Genomic DNA, 6000 nt, shown 5'->3' on the forward strand with positions numbered 1-6000 from the left:
GCCAAGCTCCTTCATCATCTTCCCCATCTCCTCGACGTCCCTCTGATCCGCAGCCGCCATCTCCGGAGCCCCGCTCGTCGCCATCTCGATCCCTGGCCCGACTATCAACGATCGGACCTTGTAGATTGAACCCTAAACCCTCCGCAACTCCCCAGCCACGCCAGAGCAAAGAAGGAGAGGGTACGGCGGAGGTAGGGAAAGAAATCTCGACGTTGGCGTAGATCGCCTCCGGGAGGAGCGAAAACCCTAACGAGAGGGAAGAGATGCAAATCCAATTGTATGTCTCATTGTTCACTCACATTTTTTTCTCGACGAACCGGGCCACTTGCATGAACTTGGTGGCCCAGCCCAGTCCACTGCTGCGAGTGAAGGAAAAAAGCCCACTCAAAAGAATAGCACCAGCCAGAAAGAAACCAATGCCAGTCCACTCATCACGTGCATTCCTTCTGATGAAGCTGTGTACCTAGGGTAGGGGCACGGACCTGTCCAGGTAGCCCTACCCAAGGACACCCCTGGAAGAAGTCACCTTTCAATCGACTCAAAGGTATCCCACTCGATGGGTTCAAGACATTCGACCAAGAAGCTATCACTCGACCATGAAGCCAACCACTCGACTGACACGAGACCTAAAGTCACTCTGCAGGCAAACGGTCGGCTATTAAGTAGTCTTTATGGTCATTATCACACTTTATTAGGGGCGTTACCAGTAACACCCAACCTTAAATGTACCTTAAACCCTACGTCACTGAGGGCAGGAGAGGGCCGGCGAACTCTATATAAGCCACCCCCTCCTCAGTATGAAGGGTTCGCACCCCTGTTATTCACACGCCAGTAATCCAATCGACCGCCTCTGGGCACCGAGACATAGGGCTATTACTTCCTCCGCGAAGGGCCTGAACTCGTACATCGTGGTGTGTTTACAACTTCCCAACAGCTGAGATCTAGCCTCTCCATACATACCCCCCTACATCACTATCAGAGCTAGAACCACGCCAGTTGGCGCCCACCGTGGGGCAGGAATCTTAGCGCCTGATTGGAGAAGTTGCGATTTTTCCGATCCCTTTGATCATGGTTTCGTGCGGAGTTTTGGTGGAGGGCCGCGAGATCCGCCTCGGCGCGCTCACGTTCGTCGCCGACGACTCCGCCTGGCTTCAGGAGGCGCCACTCGACATCGACGCGCTCCCCGTCCGCGGTGCGACGCATTTCCGCGCATGCGTTCGTGGCGTCCTCCTGCGGCAGCCGTCGACCCAGTATCGGTCGGCCCCCGTATCCTCTCCCCGCTCTATCTCCCACCGGCGCAAGCGCTCCGGTCGGTCGAGACTTCAGAGGTGGGTGAGGCATGCCGTGGCTCGCCAGTCGGCCGCCCCGCAAGTCGCGGCAATCGAGCCCGACGAATCCCTCTACGGCCTGTTCGACCTGTCGACTGGCTCTGCGGAGACCGCATCCGAGTGCGACAGCAGCGACCCAGCGGCTGAGATTCTGGCGGTCGATGGAACGCATAGTTCTCCCGGTTTCCCTCGCGCTGATGGAGGCGCGGGTGGGGGCGACCCGTCGCATCCCCACGATGAGTATCTCCCCGAACCTCTCACGTCATTACAGCAAGAGGAGCTTCGCCGCCGGAACATGGACGCACTCCACACTCCTATCGTTGGAGAGACCCCCGAGGCCCTGGCCTTGGAGGACGCGCGCTTGGCTAACTTGGCCGAGCGCACTCGACTGGAGAATCTCCAGCGAGCACTCGACGAGCAAGCACGTCAGTGGGCTCCCAAGTCTAGTCGACGCCAGCTCTTCCCGCCGACGCAGGTATATCGAACCCCAGTTCAGAATTTGGCCGCCGCGGCCCGTATAGCAGAATCGATTCAGCCCTCCCAGTCGGAGGCTGGCAGGGGCTTGTTGCAGATCAGAGCGTTGCTCCGGGCGGCGGGAAACCAGAATTCCATTGTTTCTCAGTCACGGAATAGGATCCACAGTCGATCCGTTGCAACAGATACAGTCCAGTCAGCTCACAGCCCGAGGTCGCCCCCGAGGCGTGAGGGACGTGGTGACCGGCATGATCAGTATAGAAGGAATGAGTAGTATGATCACCGATCCGATCGTGATGATCGACGTCGAGTGCCAACCCCTCCCCCGAGGAGTGGGTCATATGCGCCTCGACATCGAGATGACAGGCGCCCTCATAGCGTTGGGCAAAGGATTACAGTCGACCCCAGGGACCCAGGCTTTGACGCGAGATCTGTCCTTGTTCAAGGTTTGGTTGACAGGAACAGGGCTCATCGGGAAGGCCAGAACAGAGATGCGCCCGCTAGCAGCAGAGTACGTGTTTCAGGGCCAGAGTGTTTCAGTCGAGCCATCAGGGCCGCAGTGATTCCTCCCAACTTTCGGTTGGCGACTGGAGTCAGCAAGTTCACCGGTGAGTCTAAGCCTGACACTTGGCTCGAAGATTACCGAGTGGCTGTACAGATTGGCGGTGGCATTGATGAGGTGGCCATGAAGCATTTGCCTCTCCTGTTAGAGGGCTCGGCCAGAGCGTGGCTGAATCAGTTAGCACCCAGCAGCATCTACACTTGGGAGGATCTCTCTCGAGTGTTTGTCACAACCTTTGAGGGAACATGCAAGCGACCCGCAGGCCTTACAGAATTGCGGTCTTGCGTGCAGAAGCCGAGTGAAACTCTGAGGGATTACATCCAGAGGTGGATCACTTTGCATCACACAGTTGAGAATGTACCGGATCACCAAGCAGTTTGTGCCTTTAAAGAAGGCGTCAAGAACAGAGAGTTGAACCTGAAGTTCGGTTAGACCGGAGAAATGTCCCTGAATTGGATGATGGAAATTGCCACCAAATATGCTAACGGAGAAGATGAAGATCGACTCCGGAGTGGCAAGCAGAAAGCAGTCGCCCAGGAAACCGGAGGCAATTCCAGTCGGAAGCAGAAGCGGAAGGCCGAGCCAGCCGCCCCTGGGGAGGCCCTGGCCGTAACCCAAGGAAATTTCAAGGGAAAACCCAAAGGCCCCTGGAAGCCCAAGAAAGTCAAGGATCAAGATGGAAATGATGTTTTGGATCTGCCATGTCACATCCACACCAAGAAAGATGAAGAGGGTAATTTTATTTACCCAAAGCATACCACTCGACAGTGCCGGCTCCTGATCCAGCAGTTTCAGGGCAAACAGCCCAAAGATAAGGAAAAAGAGTCGGACAGAGTTGAGAACAAGGAAGATAGCGACGATGGATACTCCCAAATCAATTCCACCCTGATGATTTTTGCTGATGTCGAAAGCAAAATTCGACTAAAAGTCATTAACCGTGAGGTGAATATGGTTGCTCCGGCGACACCCAGTTATCTGAAGTGGTCTTAGACTGCCATCACATTCGACTAGTCCGATCACCCTACACACATTGCCACCCCTGGGAGGCAAGCTTTGGTGGTCGACCCAGTTGTCGAAGGCACTTGACTGACCAAAGTCCTGATGGATGGTGGCAGTGGCCTGAACATATTGTATGCTGAAACATTGAAAGGGATGGGCATTCCGATGTCCAGGATCAGCGCCAGCAACATGAGCTTCCATGGAGTCATTCCTGGAAAGGAAGCCGAGTCACTCGGCCAGATTGCTCTCGACGTGGTTTTCGGTGATTCAAAGAATTAACGCAAGGAAAGGTTGACATTTGAGGTTGTGGACTTCCAAAGTGCTTATCATGCTATTCTGGGCCGGCCAGCTTATGCACGCTTCATGGCTCGACCATGCTACGTATCTCAAGTTGAAGATGCCCGGCCCCAAAGGTGTGATCACCGTTACAGGCAATCGGAAGAAAGCAGAGGAGTGTTTTCAGAAAGGATCGAAGATTGCTGACGCTCAGATGGCAGTTGTTGAGCTACAAGAGTACCAGAAGACTGCTGCTCCAAGTGAATTGCTACGAGCCAAGAAGCCTGATTCATAATCTGCTTTTCAGTCGTCCGGTGAAACTAAGCCAGCTCACATTCACCCGATCGACCCCGACGCTGCTCCGACCCACATCTCAACGACGCTCGAGTCCAAATAGGAAGAAGCGCTCATCCAGTTCCTCCGTGAGAACTGGGACGTCTTCGCATGGAAGCCTTCTGACATGCCTGGAGTTCCCAGGGGGCTGGCTGAGCACCGTCTACGAGTCGACCCGAAGTTCAAGCCCGTGAAAGAACATCTTCGACGGTCCGCCGTCCAGAAGATGAAAGCTATTGGCGAGGAGGTGGCTCGGCTCTTAGCAGTAGAGTTCATCCGAGAGATTTACCACTCTGAGTGGCTCGCCAATGTTGTCATGGTCCCCAAGAAGGACAAGTCACTTCGCATGTGCATTGACTTTAAACACATCAATCGGGCCTGCCCGAAATATCATTTCCCTCTCCCCCGCATCGACCAGGTAGTGGACTCGACCGCGGGGTGTGAGCGTTTGTCTTTTCTAGATGCTTATTCAGGGTACCATTAGATCCGTCTGTATGGACCCGACGAGATCAAAATGGCTTTCATCACCCCATTTGGGTGCTTCTGTTATGTCACCATGCCCTTCGGCCTCAAGAATGCTGGAGCCACGTTCATGAGGATGATTCAGAAGTGTTTGCTCACTCAGATCAGTCAGAACGTAGAAGCATACATGGATGATATTGTGGTTAAGTCACGGAAAGGTTCCGACCTACTGACTGACCTTGCCGAAACCTTTGCTAACCTCAGGGGATACGATATCAAGCTCAATCCATCAAAGTGCACATTCGGAGTTCCAGGTGGAAAGTTACTCGGTTTTCTCGTTTCCGAACGAGGAATCGACGCCAATCCCGAGAAAGTTGGCACCATACTCCGGATGAAGCGCCCTGTGTGTGTACACGATGTCCAGAAGCTTACAGGTTGCTTGGCCGCTTTAAGTCGATTCGTTTCTCGTCTCGGTGAAAAGGCGTTGCCTCTTTACCGACTGATGAAGAAGTCTGACAAGTTTGAGTGGACTCCAGAAGCTGACGCAGCGTTTGCAGAGCTCAAGGCTCTGCTCTCCACCCAGCCGGTGCTTGCTGCCCCAATCAGTAAAGAGCCTCTGCTGCTGTACATTGCGGCCACGGGACAAGTTGTCAGTACAGTACTCACGGTCGAGCGGGAAGAAGAAGGAAAGGCCTTCAGAGTTCAGCGCCCAGTATATTATGTGTCTGAAGTTTTGACCCATTCGAAGCAAAGATATCCCCATTACCAGAAGCTCGTATATGGGATTTACATGACCACGAAGAAGGTTGCACACTACTTCTCTAACCATTCCATTACAGTCGTCAGCGACGCTCCACTATCAGAGATTTTGCACAACAGAGATGCAACTGGTCGAGTGGCTAAGTGGGCGATTGAACTCCTTCCCCTAGATATCAAGTTTGAAGCAAAGAAGGCTATCAAGTCCCAAGCAATTGCAGATTTCGTCGCCGAGTGGATTGAACAGCAACTTCCGACTCAAGTTCACTCGGAGCACTGGACCATGTTCTTCGATGGATCTAAGATGCTGAATGGTTCCGGTGCTGGGGTAGTATTGGTCTCCCCCGAGGAGATAAGCTCAGATACGTTCTCCAGATTCACTTCGATTTCCTCCAACAATGAAGCAGAATATGAAGCACTCTTGTACGGGTTGCGCATGGCCATTTCACTCGGCGTCCGGCGCCTCATGGTCTATGGCGACTCAGATTTGGTGGTTAATCAGGTGATGAAGGAGTGGGACGTCAGAAGCCCAGCTATGACTGGCTATTGCAACGCAGTAAGAAAGCTAGAAAATAAATTCAAGGGGTTAGAGCTTCATCACATCCCCCGACTGAAAAATCAAGCAGCAGATGATCTGGCAAAGATAGGCTCCAAGAGAGAAGCCATTGCCAACAATGTGTTTTTGGAGCACATCCGCTCGCCATTAGTCCAGGAGGATCCTTTCACAGAAGAAGCCCCGCAACCGAAAAGTGCCACAGATCTGACTGAAGTCGAAATTCCTGCTGTGGTCGACCTAGTCATCGAGGTCTT

This window comes from Triticum aestivum, chromosome 3A, assembly GCF_018294505.1.
Source record: "Triticum aestivum cultivar Chinese Spring chromosome 3A, IWGSC CS RefSeq v2.1, whole genome shotgun sequence".
Lineage (NCBI taxonomy): Eukaryota > Viridiplantae > Streptophyta > Magnoliopsida > Poales > Poaceae > Triticum > Triticum aestivum.